The sequence below is a fragment of the Ursus americanus genome, chromosome 29 (genome assembly GCF_024610735.1).
Source record: "Ursus americanus isolate L20-20 chromosome 29, mUrsAme1.1.p, whole genome shotgun sequence".
Taxonomy (NCBI): domain Eukaryota; kingdom Metazoa; phylum Chordata; class Mammalia; order Carnivora; family Ursidae; genus Ursus; species Ursus americanus.
In genome coordinates, this window is record NC_142155.1 from 24271228 (window position 1) to 24287805 (window position 16578).

At 44.4% G+C, this 16578-nt stretch overlaps 1 long non-coding RNA gene across 2 annotated transcripts in view; it reads left to right on the plus strand.

Moving 5' to 3' along the window:
* The first annotated feature begins 512 nt into the window (after positions 1-512).
* The window catches only part of LOC148107516 (uncharacterized), a 30878-nt gene continuing 14812 nt past the window's right edge, over positions 513-16578 (plus strand). For both annotated transcript variants that reach the window (XR_015722264.1, XR_015722265.1), the window contains exons 1-4: positions 513-4870; positions 9038-9120; positions 10407-10527; positions 14633-14784. This is a non-coding gene — a long non-coding RNA (uncharacterized LOC148107516). The remainder of the gene's footprint in view (positions 4871-9037; positions 9121-10406; positions 10528-14632; positions 14785-16578) is intronic.

The window sequence follows — 16578 nt, forward strand, 5'->3', positions numbered from 1 at the left end:
TAATACGTAATCTGTTCTCGAGAATGTTCCATGTGCACTTGAAAAGAATGTCTGTTCTGCTTTAGGATGGAATGTTCTGAATATAGCTGTTAAGTCTGTCTAGTCCCGGGTGTCATTCAAAGCCATTGTTTCTTTGTTGATTTTCTGTTTAGACGATTGTTCATTGAGGTAAGTGGGGTGTGAGTCTTCTATTATCGCATTATTATTGGTTCATTCCTTTATGTTTGTTATTTGCTGTTTTATGTATTTGGGTGCTCCCGTATTTAGAATTGTTATAGCTTCTTGTTGGGTTGTCCCCTTTATTACATTGTGTCCTTCTTTATCTCATAGCAGGACAGCTATGGCTAAAGTGGGTGCAAGCTGAGACATTCCGGGGTTCTCAGTACATGGGGTGCCCTGGTGGGCTGATTATAGAGTCAAGGCCAGCATGGGCCAGGGTGTCCTGCGGTCTTCCAATACTGGGGGCAGACACCTTGGTGGGGTGGCTGAAACTGAGATGGGGAGCAGTCCAGGGGTCCTGGGGTTCTGTACACAGGGGTCCTGGGGTTCTGTACGTGGTGGGGCAGCTAGAACTGAGGCAGGCACTGGCCAGGGCCTCCTGGGGTGCTCTACACAGGGGGTGCCTTGGTGGGGCACCTAGAGCCAAAGCAGGCATGAGCCAGAAGGTCCTGGACTGCTTTGTGCCAGAGGTGCCCTGGCCAGCTGTGTGGAGCCGAAGTGGTGTGGGCCAAGAGTGTTCTGGGGTGCTTTGCACCTGTGTCACCTTGGAATGACAGCTAGAGCTGTAGTGAGCACTGACCAGGGATTTCCCAGTGTGTGCTGCCCTCGGGCTGCCTCGGTGGGGCAGCTGGGGCTGGTGTGATTTAGGGGTCTAGGGCTCACCGAGGTGGTAAGCCAGCCATGGCACCCAGACCTTGTTCCTGTCCACTGTGGAGTGGCAATGTAAGCCACGGTGCTCACCAGCTCCTCAGATTCAGAGAGAGTTCCGGCAGCTCCCCCACCATTTGGTGGAGTTTTATGACTGGTCTCTCATATTCTAGCTGCTCTTCTGTTTTTTAATTTTATTTTTATTTTTTGAAGAGTTTGAGAGAGAGCGTGCGAGAGTGAGCACGAGTGGGGGCAGGGCAGAAGGAGAGGGCTTAACCAACGGAGCTACCCAGGTGCCCCTAGTTGCTCTTTTAAATGCAGCTTTTTTTCTGTGCCCCAGGGCATTTGGGGCTGGTGTGGGCTAAGGCCCAGAGCTCACTGAGGCAGCTGGCTGGTTAGGGTGCATGGACCCTGCTCCCGTGTGCACTATCAAGGTGAAGGGGGAGCATAAGCCATGGCACTCAGGAGCCCCTCAGACCCAGACGGAGTTCCAGTAGCTCCCTTGCCATTTGACAGAGTTCTAGGGCTGGTTCCTTTATATTCTAGCTGTGCTTTTAAAACACAGCTTTTTGGGGTGCCTGGATGGCTCAGTCAGTTAATCACCTGCCTTCAGCTGAGGTCATGATCCTGGGGGCTCCTGGGATCCAGTCCCACATCGGGCTCCACCTGCTCTGCGGGGAGCCTGCTTCTCCCTCTCCCTCTGCCTGCCACTCCCCCTGCTTGTGCTCTCTGTGAAATAAATAAAATATTTAAAAACACAGAGCTTTTTTTTTTTTTTTCTGTGCCATAAGGAAAGCAAATCTGCTTATGATCTCTCAGTACTCTCCCTGCTCACTGAAGTTTGCAGTGTGGGGGATGGTGGTTCCCTGCATACGCACGTCTCCGTCTCCCATGCTGTTCTCAGTGTGGTCTATTTTTTTGTGCAGAAGTTGTTTGGTCAGCCGTCAGTTCTTCTGTACAAGGAACTGCTTTATAACTAGGTGCAGAAGGTGTGTCCGTGGAGGAGGTGACTTCAGGGCCTTCCTGTGTTACCATCTTGGATCAGAACATAGGGATTATTTAAAGTACCCAGCACAGAGGTGCTTTGGAATCGGGAATTTAAAAGGAATGGTCCCAGACCTCAAGGAACCCAGACTTTAATAGAGGAAACTTGATATATAAAAACTTTAGATCTGTCTGTGATAACTGATGAGGAGAACAAAGGCATGAGACATGTGGCTAAAATTAAATTTCCTTACAATTTTCAGCCCACTGATTAATACCGGAGACCTTCAGAGCATGACATTCCTCAAGGAACTCATGGCTGCCTTAATGTTAATTTTTTTTAAAGAGTTTATTAATTTGAGAGAGAAAGAGCACAAGTGGGGGGAAGGGCAGAGAGAGAAGCAGGCTCCCCCCTGAGCAGGGAACATGATGCGGGACTCCATCCCAGGACCCCAGGATCATGACCTGAGCGGAAGGCAGATGCTTAACCGACTGAGCCACCCAGGCGCCCTAATGTTAATGTTTTGCTAGAGACTAAAAGCAACCTTATCTTAACAATAATAGTTAGATCTCCAGGACCCTATAATTCTTCTTTACCATGTGGAAATCCCTTCAAAGACTTATAGTATCTGTATGCGCCCGCACCAAATTTAAAGTATATAATCAGTCCTCCTCACAATTGCAAGTGTGGCTGTCTGCCCACAAGTCCTGTACCTGTGCTATTATCATCTTTTTGCACCATAAAACGTCTCAAGAATTCTTTCTTGACGGTTGTGCTTGATGGCCCCATATCATTTTTGGTGGCCCGTACATACAGTGATTCTGCATCTTCCTTCATCTGGTCTTTGAGCCTCAGTGCAAACTTGGTAAGTTACTAATCTTAAGACTCCCGTGGGAGGTTTCCTCCTCATTGGTCTAATGGGATCCCCTCCACATTTCTGGTTTAGCTGCTTCTGGCCAGGAGACCCCTGCCTGGAACTGGCTAAAACAGGTGCCCGATTGAATTAAAACCCAGCCAGGGGCCATTTCCTGGGGAAGTTAGCTATCAAGACCACATGTGTTGGAATGTCACTTAGACCTTGATGGATTTCCATCTTTACTCTTCTTTGTCAGTGTCCTCTACTGACGACTTAAATTGTAACATTTGGTATTTCCCCCTGCAAATTCTTAGCATCTCCATGGGTAAAGATGGCAGGCTCTCTTGGGCCACCTCCCAGCACCATTGTGTCCTAGGAAAAACAATAGGGAAGCAAAGGGATGTTGACATCCCTTCAGTAAACAAGTCGGTATTCCTAACAGCTTTTTCAGGGATGCCTCTGGTCCCTTTGAACACTAGGAACCCTTGATATGATTCTGAATGGGATGCCACCAAGCAACCCAAGGGAGATTAGGATGATGGACTTTTCCACTTTTATGGGAATGGGATCTTCCTCTTGGGGATGTCTTCCTCCCTTGGGGTGTCTCTTAACCCATTGGAACCAATTCAGATTGCAAGATTTAAAGAAGAAAAGACTCCTCTTCTTCTGCAATAATGCATGGCCTCAGTACTCCTTAGGAGATGAGGAAAAATAGCCCATTAATGGGACAACAAACTTCAGTACTATATACCGGTTAGAGCTCTTCTGCAGGAAAGAAGGCAAAAGGATTGAAGTGCCCTATGTCCAGGCCTTCGTGGCCTTAAATCAAGACCCTGACCTGAGGGCTTCTTGCAAACTTTGTAGCCACTAACCAAGCTGATAAACCCCCTCTCAAAATATTGGATGATGATTGTCTAAATAGGGCCCCTCCTCCCCACAAACGTGGGCTGCTGGAAGAATCACCAGCCAATTCAAACAAAGGAGACATTGGATCTGTTACTATCCCTTCTCCTACAAGCCCAAGACCCTTCTGCTCCAGCTGGACATCCCAGGAGTGGAGTTCCCTGCCTGCCAGGAGCCCTTCTAAATCTGCACTATACCCCCTTAGGGAGGTTGCTAAGGGAGACAGTGGGTGCTGTTAGAGTCCATGTCCTATTCTCCATGGCAGACTTGGCTCAGATAAAACAATTAGGATGATATTCTGAAAACCCTTCTCAATTTATTGATGGCTTTCAGCAATTATGTTATGTTTGATTTGAACTCGTTGTACCCCTGAGGAAAAGAACCACATCTGGGGCGGGGGGGGGGGGGCTCAGGAATTTGTGGATGAACTAGCAGCCAGACATAGAGATCGTTATCTGGTAGGAGGTGTTTCTTTCCCAAATACTCAACCACACTGGAATTATCAGGGTAGGCAAGAAAGGGAAAGACGAGACCGTATGATCACTTGTTTAAAAGAGGAATGAAAAAAAAAAGTATTTTCTAAAACTGTAAGCTTTATTAAACTTCAGGAAATTACTCAAGGAGCTGATGAAAATCCAGCTCTATTTCAAGGTCGTTTGATAGCAGTCATCCGTAAATAGACAAATCTGGACCCCACCTCACCTGAGGAAACAGATCATGCATGCATCTTACAAGTCGGTTGAAGCCTGATATCCACTGGAAATTGACTAAAGTGACTTTAGGTCCTCAAACCCTCACCCAGCACCTACTAAAGGTCACTGCTGGAGTTTTTAATGAGAGAGAGGAAGCTTTAAAACAGGAAAAGGACCAGAGAGCTAAATTGCAGGGTAAAATACAGGCTCAGATATTGGCTGCCGCTCTCGCGGATCCCCCACAACACCAGACTAACCAGGGGCCAAAGAAAAAGCCGGCATCAGACCGAGGACCAGGTAAGACCCCATGCTATGGGTGTGGCCAGATTGGACATTGGAGTAAGGAATGTCCAAACCAAAGCTCTCCACTAGGGCCATGTCCTGTCTGTAAGGAAGAAGGACAGTGGAAGAGAGGCTGTCCTCATCTCCAGAGAGAGAGGAAGACAGGAACTCACTTCCTCGCCTGAGAGCAGGAACCTGAGGATCTGGCACGATGGGGCCCTGAGGCTGGTCCGGCTCCCTTTGACATCAAGATGACTGAGCCCCAGGTTACCCTGGATGTGGAAGGTAAGTTTGTCAATTTCCTTATTGATACAGGAGCCATTTACTCTGTTCTTATTCAGCACTCAGGCCCTACTTATCTTTCTTCCTTTTTTTTTCTTTTTCTTTTTTTTTAAGTGAGAGAGTGTGGGAGGGGTGTAGAGGGATAGAGAGAATCCCAAGTAGGCTCTACATTAGGCACGGAACCCAACACAGGGCTTGATTTCATGACCCCAAGATAATGGCCTGAACGGAAACTTAGGGTTGGATGCCTAACCGACTGAGCCACCCAGGCACCCCAGCCCTACTTGTCTTTCTAACCGTAACATTGTTGGCATAGAAGGGGAAACTAAAATGTGCCGTCAGACAATTCCTTTAACTTGTAAATACAAAAGTCAGTTGGTGACTCGTGTTTTTCTAGTCCTTCCATCTTGTCCCACTCCATTACTTGGAAGAGACTCATTGCATAAACTAGGAAGCAGGTTTGCTACCAAAGAGAATGGCTTATTCTCTTTAACACTTGGAGGATTAAAACCTTACCCTGTTATCCCTTCTAATATCTGGAAGGAAGGAAATCCACAGGTCTGGGATTACAATGTCCCAGGACAGGCTCTTAAAAACCAACTAGTTAAAATGACCTTGAAGGACCCAACTACTATACCTCATAAAAAATATATATCCCTTAAAACCTGAGACAAAAGCTGGGTTATAACCACTTACTGTGAAGTTTCTCAAACATGGTATTTTAAGGCCTTGCCAGTCTCCTTAGAATACTCCAAGTTGACCAGTAAAAAAGCCAAATGGAGCGTATGGAGTGGCATAAGATGTAAGAGCGATGAACGAAGCAGTTGTACCTGTTAACCCCTAGTGCCAAATCCATACGCTGCTCTCACCCAGGGCCCTGGTGACGCTAACTGGCTTACGGTACTTGATCTATACGACTTTCTTCTGCATCCCTCCAAGTAAAGAAACGCAGCCATTACTTGCTTTTGAATAGGCCTCACCTTCAAGCCCAGAGGCTGCTCGGTTAACGTGGACAATCTTGCCGCGGGCATTTAGAGACAGTCCTCCCCGGTTTGGGGCTGCACTCAGTAAAGACCTGGCGGTCTATCCTTGGCGCAAGGGACAATAATTCAATATGTAGGTATTTTAATCTGTAGTCCCACAAAAGAAATGTCTTTTTTAATTTTTTAAATTTTTTTTAAAGATTTTATTTATTTATTTGAAAGAGAGAGAGACAGCCAGCGAGAGAGGGAACACAAGCAGGGGGAGTGGGAGAGGAAGAAGCAGGCTCCCAGCGGAGGAGCCCGATGTGGGGCTCGATCCCAGGACCCCGGGACCACGCCCTGAGCCGAAGGCAGACGCCTAACGACTGAGCCACCCAGGTGCCCCTTGCCACCCAGGCGCCCTCCACAAAAGAAATGTCTGATAGTAATTCTGTAACTTCTTATTTCTTGGCAAATGGGATAGCGTGTCTCCCTTAAGAAGCACAAATATCTAAACAAAAGGTACTATATCTGGGAAATGAATTAACACCAGGTCACCGTACCCCGTCTACTGACAGGAAAAAGGCTATATAATCTTGGACCCTCACCTACAAAGAACTCTGCACTTTCCTAGCTATGGCAGGATTTGGCCACCTATGGATTCCTGGATTTGGGTTCTTCAAATCATTGGATGATTTCATTAAAGGCCCTGATAAAGAACTTTTACTCTGGATGAAAGCCCAGCAGATAGCCTTTCAAACATTAAAAGCTAAGCTTTCGTCAGCCCCAGCTTTGGCTTTACCAAATTGAGAAAAGCCTTTGACTTTATATGTAGCAGAAGAACAGTGACAAGCTTTGGGGGTTATTTCCCAGAAATTAGGGAACAAAACAAGAGTGGTGGTCTAGTGTTCGAAGGCACTTGACAATGTAGCATAAAGGTGGCTGGCTTGTCCTCGAGCGGTGGCTGCCACAGCCCTGCTGGTAGAAGAAGCGTCAGAACTTCCTCTGGGACAATCCTTGACAGTGGTGACTCCCCATCAGGTTCACAGTGTCCCAGAGACCAAAGGCCATCAATGGATGACAAGAGGCTGACTTACTCATACCAGGCTATGTTTTTAGATATGTCTGAAATAATACTTAAAACCTGTCCAACTTTAAACCCAGCTACCCTTATGCCTGGACCTCACCATCCTACGTCTATGCTAGGACATGACTGCTCAGAAATTATTGATCTTGATTCTTCCGGCTGACCAGACTTAAAAGATTCTCCTATCAAAAATGCAGATGATAGGGGCGCCTGGGTGGCACAGCGGTTAAGCGTCTGCCTTCGGCTCAGGGCGTGATCCCGGCGTTATGGGATCGAGCCCCACATTAGGCTCCTCTGCTATGAGCCTGCTTCTTCCTCTCCCACTCCCCCTGCTTGTGTTCCCTCTCTCACTGGCTGTCTCTATCTCTGTCAAATAAATAAAATCTTTAAAAAAAAAAAATGCAGATGATAATAGTCTCACCAGTGGCGGTATCTTCATGGTTAAGGAAGAAAGAAAAGCCGGAAATGCTATAGTTAGCTTAATTAAGACCATTGAGGCAAAACCCCTTCCAGTAAATACGTCTGCCCAAAAGGCTAAATTAATAGCACTTACCCGTGTTCTTCAATTGGCAAAAGGCCTAAAAATGAATACTTATACTGATTCCAGTTATCTTTCCTGGTGCTGCGTGCCCATGGAGCAATTTGGAAAGAAAGGGGATTACATTTAAGTTCTAACCCCCCCAATATGGGCCTGAAATAATGACCCTTCCTGAGGCCATAAATCCACCTAAGGAGGTAGCTATAATTCATCTCGAAGGACGTCAAAAGGATAGGACCTTGGAATCCAAAGGAAACAATCTGGCCAACCATGCAACCAAACAGGCAGCCGGAAATAAATACTAAGTCTTACACCAGTTTTAACTGCAATTAAGTCCATATCTCCAGTCTATTTATTTATTTAAACTTGCGACTGGGCGCGAGGGGCAGAGGGAGAGGGCAAGAGAGAATCTTCAGTTTGGGGGGCTTGATTTCACGACCCTGAGATCATAACCTGAAGCGAAATTAAGAGCACTTAAGTGACTGAGCCACCCAGGCGCCCCCATATCTCCAGTCTATTTAGACCAAGAGATCCCCATAGCCCAGAAACAAGTATATTTTTTAAAATGCCCAGGACTGCCTTGTTGATAATGATGGGAAAATCTTCATACCCAAAAATAACTGATGGAAGGTAATACAGGTTTACACCAGGCTACGCATTTGGGCAAAAAATGCTTTAGAACATTTAATAAAAAATATATTTGATGGAATAAATTTAACAACTATAACACAGGTCTGTCAATCCTGTATTGTTTGTGTACAAGTAAATCTGGAAAAAGCTGTCCGTCCCACCCCTCCCCCTTTTGAAACCAGTCCAAAGACATGGAACGTCTCCAGGAGAGGACTGGCAGCTTGATTTCACACAAATGCCTCCTTGCAAAGGCTCTAAGTTTCTACTAGTGTCAGGGTTGATACTTTCCCTGGATGGATCAAGGCCTTTTCATATAAAACTGAAAGAGCCAGGGAAGTAACCAAAGTTTGGTTGTGAGAAATTATTCCTAGATCTGGCCTTCCATGGTCCGTTCAGCGTGGCAGTAGACCTTTTACTGCACAAACAACAAATAGCACAAGCTTTGAAAATCTAGTGTTTTCTACATTCACGATCCTCTGGAAAGGTTCAGAAAGCTAATCCTACTTGAAAACAACACCTTACTAAGTTTAGACACCCAGGAAAACTGAGTTACTTTCTTACCAATAAGACTTCTCAGAATGAGAAGTGCTCCAGAAGAATCTATGGGGTATGAGATAGTATATGGGAAACCATTTCTTACAGTGGACCTGTAATTAGATAAAGATCATAACACTTTACTTAATTACTCATTCAAGGCTGGTTTAATTCCCAAGTTACTTAATGAATATGCTAATCACATGCTCCCAAAACCTGATGAACTATAACTGAAAGTCCAGCCCATGTCAGCCCTGGAGACATGGCTTATTTACAAGATCGGAAGTCAAATACAGCAAGGACTTAAATCCAAAATGGAAAAGTCCATATCAGGGCATATTATGTCCTTCTGCAGTAAGTTAGGGGGACCCTCTTCTTGGATTCCTATATCTAAAATAAAACCTGTACTTCCTTTACAGGAAACCAGTGAACAAACTAACATGCCTTCTTATTCCTGCGAACCTTTAGAAGATCTGAAACTCCTGTTCAAACGACTATGAAGGTTGTATATTTTCTCTTTGTTCTTTGTTCACCGATTTTAACAGACAGTGCCTTTCTGCTATGGGCACATTATGCTGAACGTCAAAATCAAACAGCTTGTTGGACAGGTGCAATTGTGCCCATGTCAAGTACATCCGAGTCACCCTGGTATGTTTCTCCTTTACAAGGTACTGACTGGCACTCCTTATACACTTACATTTTAGATATGATGCATAATCCTAACACTTGCATATATCGTGATAATTCTGTCACTAGAAAAAAAAATGTTTCTTCTTGGCCCATGATCAGTAGGACTTGGAACTTTCCAGATCGTAGCCAGACTGTTTTATACCCTCGAACTATTAAGGTTTTAACTGAATTCACAAGCCTACGAATTAATGCCTGTCAGTGAGTGCCTAGATTACAAAACCCTACTTCTCAATATACCCAGGATGGTATATACCAAATCTGGGATGAATATTTGTGGTTCACACCAACTGCTGGACAGTTTTATGCTGAGAACAAAAAAGGCAGTTTTATGCTGAGAACAAAGAAACCATACATATGATACGCGGACAAACGGCACACGGCATTTGGGATGGCTATCGCTGGAAGTATGTTCGCAAACCATGATACTCCGGATTACTGATTGGCTCACTGACTGGCTGGGCAAGGCAGCCCAGAATTAGATGGCTAGCTCCAAACAGCCCCCCGATAGTTACATGGATCTAACCTATGGCCCTGGCTTCCTCCGGGATGGACAGGTCGTTGCACCTTGGGTTTTGCTTGGATTCATGGGTGCATTATCAAAACCATCACTACTCTGGCTAATCTTCCAAATTTAAAACGAGGATGGACGTGATCAATATCTCACTGGTATGGTCGTTTAATGTCCGCCTTTGTTCCCTCGATGGGGCTGAAGGATGTCGTTTGGCATATGGAATCCCTTGAATGTACTCTAAAAGCACTAAATGACTCACCAGTATCTCCTTACTTAATGCTGAACTTACAGATGCTCCAAGCAGTTCTACAAAATCAAATGGCCTTGGATACTTAACAGCTGCACAAGGCGATACCAGCCCCATTATTCAAACGGAATGCTGTGTATATATTCCCGATCATCACAAAACTGTAACAGGATTGCTAAAAAAATATGAATACTCACGTTGGCACTTTCCATGATCCCTCCCTCTCCTTTAACAATTGATTAAATTCCCGGACTGGAGGAGGATTTTGTCAGCGATCAAAGGTCTTTTTCTTGGGCTTCTTTTTCTACTAGTATTAATCTTCTTTTGCTGTTTCTTCCAGTGTCTCCCCGCCTGGTGCCGAGACTCTCTGACTGCCATTACTTCAAGCTCACAGATGACCCTTTCCGCCGCAGGAGATTCCCACATGTTGTCCGTCTTGGATTCGGCTGCTTCTGCCTTTGGTAACTCCTACATATAAATTCCCCGACCGACCAATGTTGGCTCCTAGGTAGGGACATCTCTACGCCCCTATTCAGCAGGAAGAAGTTACAGAAGATAAAACCTTGCAACCTCAGCAACCTTAAAGATTGAAGGGTCAAAACTGTTCAGGGGGGAGAATGAGAAGGAGAACAAAGGCAAGAGAAATGCAGCTAAAAGCAAATTACCTTACAATTTTCAGCCCACTGATAAATACTTGAGACCTGCAGAGCATGGCATTCCTCCAGGAACTCCTGGCTGCCTTAATGTTAATGTTTTGCTGGAGACTAAAAGCAACCTCCTCCTGACAATAATAGCCAGATCTCCAGGATCCTAGAAGTCGTCTTTAAGATGTGGAAATCCCTTTAGAGACTTACGTTATCTGTATACCTTTAAGTTGGGGGGGCGCATGTAATCAGTTGCTCCTCGCTATCGGAAGTGCAACTCACTGCCCACGGGGGTCCCACGCCTGTGCTATAATAAAAGCACCTTCTTGCACCGTCAAGCGTCTCAAGAATTCTTTCTTAACCATTGCGCTCCACGGCCCCACATCAGTAACTGCTAGGAGAGAGGTAATATGGGGTATTTAGGAAACACAGACCAGGGGTACATTCTGGTGGCGTCGGGGAATGTATTACAGAGGTGCTGAGCCTGAGGTTAAGAGGGAATTCATTAGGCCCATGATGGGCTCAGTGATCCTTGCAGCCGGTCACGCCCACTGAGAAGTCGGCAGGGTTGAGCTTAGCCCGCATCGCTCTCTTGCTCTCGCTGGTGTGGGATGTGCCTGTCACTGTAGCCACCTGCCTCCTGGGGCTCTTCAGCATTTGAAATACAGCTAATCTGAACTGAGATATGTGGTAAATGTAAATTATATTGCAGATTTCAGAAATGAAGAATAAAAGAGAGTAAAAAAATCCCAATACTGTTTTTATGTTACGTGTTGAAATGATACTATCTTGGATCCATTCAATTAAAGTCTATATTGAAGTTAATTTCACCTCTTATTTTTTGTTAGCATTGCTCTAGAAAACTTGAAGTTATTTATGTAGTTTAAGTTATATTTGAATTAGGCAATGCTGGTCTAAGTCATGGGTTCAACGCCAGTGGGAATTCTAGCATGTTTGAGTTTTGATGGGACTACTTTAGAGGGGGACTCTTGGCTCGGACACGAACAGGTGCTCTGGAGTCGCCCTAGCCCCACTACTCAGTAACTGGGGTAAGCTTGAGCAAGTTTAAATAAGCTCTCTTAATGCCAGCATTGCTTTAACTTATAAAGTGAGGACAATAATAGTTATGAATTGTGAACGTAAACACAACAATCCCTATAAACCAAAGCTTTTTGCTCCATACTTGCCACATTTAAGATCTTAAAATTTTTAAACAGCTTTATTGAGATGTCATTCACAAATAATAAACTTTTTTTTTAAAGATTTTATTTATTTATTCAACAGAGACAGCCAGCGAGAGAGGGAACACAAGCAGGGGGAGTGGGAGAGGAAGAAGCAGGCTCATAGCGGAAGAGCCTGATGTGGGGCTCGATCCCACAACGCCGGGATCACGCCCTGAGCCGAAGGCAGACGCTTAACCGCTGTGCCACCCAGGCGCCCCCACAAATAATAAACTCTTAACATTATTAAGACTCAAATTGATTGAGCACTTCGTACTGCCAAGCCCTCTGTTTGAATTCCCTCCCGTAATTTGTGTGGGTTCTAATCTTACTATCTTAGGCAAACCAGTTCACCTTTCCAGATCCTCATTTCCTCACCTCCACACTGGGGTGGTTGGTCAATAAATGATTTCTAAGATAAATTCCAGCTCTGACGTTCTAGGTTTCCTCTGAATTAAAAAAAAAAAATTCTTGTAGTTATAATATCCCAAAGATCTATCTTCCAGTGGTTTCTTTCTTTTTGTAGTCTCTTGTTCTTGTTTCCCTGGTTGTATTTCTTCTTTCATCTCTCTGGAGATGTATAATGTTGGTTTGTTCTTAAATTTTTCTCCCACTACCTGTCCTTTCCTGTTTCCTCTGTGTTCCTTTTCTTTGTTTAGTAAGTTTGCTTCTCTATGTTTTGTGTTAGAGACTTCCCTTCCCATGTCTGGTCTTTCTGGCTTGCCCATTGATATTCAAGAAGAGACACTAAATGCTGACTGGAACCTCTGTGGGGGCAGGAGTGGGGGAGAGGGGTGTTGACTGAGCAATGAGGGATGAGCCTATTTTGTTCAGGTATCTCACTGTCAGTATCTAGAGGTCTTTATTTGGAGAGGCTGTTTGCCCAGAGAGGAAGTCTCCACGTTCCTGCCTGATGGTATCAGACCGATGGGTATCAGACTGGCAATTCCAGTTCTGGAGGGTTCAACTGGGAGTCCCTCCTGCCACTGTTGCAGGAGGTCTCACTGTTGCAGTGCGGTGTTTTGCCTCCAGTGGAGTTCAGTTGAGTGGATTTGCTCTTTAGCTTCCCCTGCTTCCCGCTGAGGTCTCAAGTCTCTCCGGAACAGCAGCAGTAACGAGAGTACATACAGTGGCTGTTACTGATTAAGCACCAACTCCATCAGGCATTGTCCTAAGTGATTAACAAGGAATGTGCCCTTTCTTCCTCTCTACTCTGTGGGTAGGTACTATTATTTCCTCCAATTTTTTGTTGGGACGTGGAGAGTTTAAGTGACTTGCTCAGGGTCACGAAGTCATGGATCTAGCACTTGTACCCAGAACCCCGGCTCAAAACCACTGTGTCACTTGTCCCTCTGCTTTCTACTTCCCAAATACTACCTTCTCTTGTCCATTGATGGTGCCTCTGCTGTTCTCCTTGTCTTTGAGGATCTGCAGTTAATTTACTGCCATTTTAGCAGGGTTTCAGAAAAGAGTGGAGACAAATGTGAAGGTTTCAGTCACCATGTATAACCGGAGATGGAAATCCCTTTTTGGATGTAGGTGGCCATCACAGCCGGTCACACTGACTGACGGATGGCCAGTGTGAGATTAAGGCCAATCCCAGGTTTTGCTTCTGATCCCAATTAGACTTTGTAGCCACAGAAGCCCCAGAGAGCCCTCGTTCATGTATTTATTGGCATCATGGTCCAGTTACCTAGAGCCGTTGCCAACAGCGTCCACTACTGGGGAAATGACTGGCTAGGTTGTAAGATTCAGAGCATGAGACCATCAGTTGATGGAGACAGAACCGGCATTGCACTGTGGGAGTGAAAAAATCTCACGTACGGATCAGAGGCCAGAACAATTAACATCAAAAGGCAAATAGTGGATTTTGTTGGGTGAGGTGACTGACTACAGGTAATTGGTATTTTTTTCTTTGTGCTCATCTGTTTTCCAGATGTTTTTATACTGCATGTGTTATTTAACAAGATATGGTTAAGATATTTAAAAACATTCACCCTTTGATTCTACTTCTTGGAAACATCCTAAGGAAGTGATTAACGATGCGTGTTAAGATTTAACCACAGGAATGTTCATTCCAGAGACATCTATACCAGCACGAAGTTAGAAAACAGAAATGTCTAAAGAGGTGATTAAAATTGGACTATATAGCCAGTAAGGATATATATTGAGGGGCACCTGGGTGGCTCAATCAGTTAAGTGTCCGACTTTCTTGATCTCAGCTCAAGTCCTGATCTCAGGGTCATGAGTTCAAGCCACACATTGGGCTCCACGCTGGGCATGGAGCCTAGTGAAAAAAAAATAGAATATATATTGAAATGATATATGTGGTATAATTATGTAAAGAAAACAAACCTACAAAGCATTATATACAATATAATTCCAGTTTTTTATTGAAATATAATTAATGTACAATGATGTTAGTTTCAGGAGTACAACACACTGATTCAACAGTTCTATACCTAATTCAGTGCTCACCGTGGTAAGTGTAGTCACCATCTGTCACCATATGATGTTATTACAATATTACTATGTTCCCTATGCTGTACTTTTCATCTCCGTGAGTTATTTATAACTGTAAGTTTATACCTTTTAACCCCCTTCATGTATTTTCCCACCCACCCCCCTCCACCTCCCCACTGGCAATCATCAGTTTGTTCGCTGTATTTTTTTTTCAAACATTTTATTTATTCATTTGACAGCGGGAGAGAGTGAGAGAAAACAGAAGCAGGGGGAGCAGCAGAGGGAGAAGCAGGCTCCCATTGAGCAAGGAGCCTGATGCGGGACTCGATCCCAGGACCCGAGGATCATGACCTGAGCCGAAGGCAGACCCTTAACCAACGGAGCCCTTCAGGTGCCCTGTTGTCTGTATTTAAGAGTCTCTTGGTTGGTTGGCTGGCTTGGGATTTTGTTGTTCATTTGTTTTGTTTCTTAGATTCTAAATATGAGTGAAATCACCTGGTATTTTTCTTTCTCTGATTTATTTCGCTTAGCATAATACCCCATGTTTATCCATGTGGCAAATGACAAGACCCATTCTTTTTTGTGGCTGAGTAATATTCCATCATAGGTACATATCATTTCTTCCCTATCCATGCATCTATCGACAGACACAGGCTGCTTCCATATCTTGGCTATCGAAAATAATGCTGCAGTTAACCAAGAGGTGCATAAATCTTTTCTTTTCTTTTCTTTTTTTTAAAGATTTTATTTATTTATTCCACAGAGATAGAGACAGCCAGCGAGAGAGGGAACACAAGCAGGGGGAGTGGGAGAGGAAGAAGCAGGCTCATAGCGGAGGAGCTTGATGTGGGGCTCTATCCCAGAACGCTGGGATCACGCCCTGAGTCGAAGGCAGAAGCTTAAGCGCTGTGCCACCCAGGCGCCCCCATAAATCTTTTCTAATTACTGTTTTTGTTTTCTTTGGGTAAATGCCCAGGGGTGAAATCATGGGATCATATGGTATTTCTATTTTTAATTTTTTGAGAAACCTTCATGTTGTGTTCCACAGCGGCTGCACCAATTTACATTCCCACCAATGGTGCACAAGGATTCCTTTTTCTCTACATCCTCATCAGCACTTGTTGTTTCTCGTCTTTTTGATTCTAGTCATTCTGACAGGTGTGAGGTCATACCTCACAGTAGTTTTGATTTGCGTTTCCTTGATGATGAGTAATGTTGAGCATCTCTTCGTACGGCTGTCGGCCCTCTCTATGTCTTCTTTGCAAAAATGTCTATTCAGGTCCTCTGCCCATTGTCTAATTGGGTTATTTGCTTTTTTTTGGTGTTGAGTTGTAGAAGTTCTTTATATATTTTGGGTAGGAACCTCTTCTCGGATACACCATTTGCATATCTCTTCTCCCACTCAGTGGGTTGCCTTTTTGTTTTGTCGATGGATTCCTTTGCTATGCAAAAGCTTTTTAGTTTGATGTAGTTTCAAGAGTTTATTTTTGCTTTTGGTCCCCTTGCCTAAGGAGACCTATCCAGAAAAATGTTGCTAAGGCTGATATCCAAGAAATCACTGCCTGTTTTCTTCTAGGATTTTTATGGTTTCATGTCTCACACTGAGGTCTTTAATACATTTGAGTTTCTTTTTGTGTGTGCTGTGAGAAAGTGGTCAGGTGCATTCCTCTGCATGGAGCTGTCCAGTTTTCCCAGCACCGTTTATTGAAAAGACTGTCTCTTCCCCATTGTATATTCTTCCCTCCTTTCTCGTAGATTCGCTGACCGTGAAAGCATGGGTTTCTTTCTGGGCTGTCTTTTCTGTTCCGCTGGTCTATGTGTCTGCTTTTGTGCTGGTACAATATTGTTTTGATCACTACAGCTCTGTAGTAGGTCTTGAAATCTGGAGTTGTGAAACTTTCAGCTTTGTTCTTCTTTCTCAAGGTCCCTTTGGCTATTTGGGGTCTTTTGTGGTTCCATATGAATTTTAGGACTATTACTTTGGTTCCGTGAAAAATGCTGTTGGTATATTGATTGGGGTTGCATTGAATCTGTAGATTGCTTTGGGTGGTATGGACATTTTGACAATTCTTCGAATCCATTAGCATGGGATATCTTTCCATTTGTTTGTGTCACCTTCAGTTTCTTTCATCAGGGCTTTATGGTTTTCAGAGTACAGATCTTTTACCTCCTTGGTTTAGTTTAT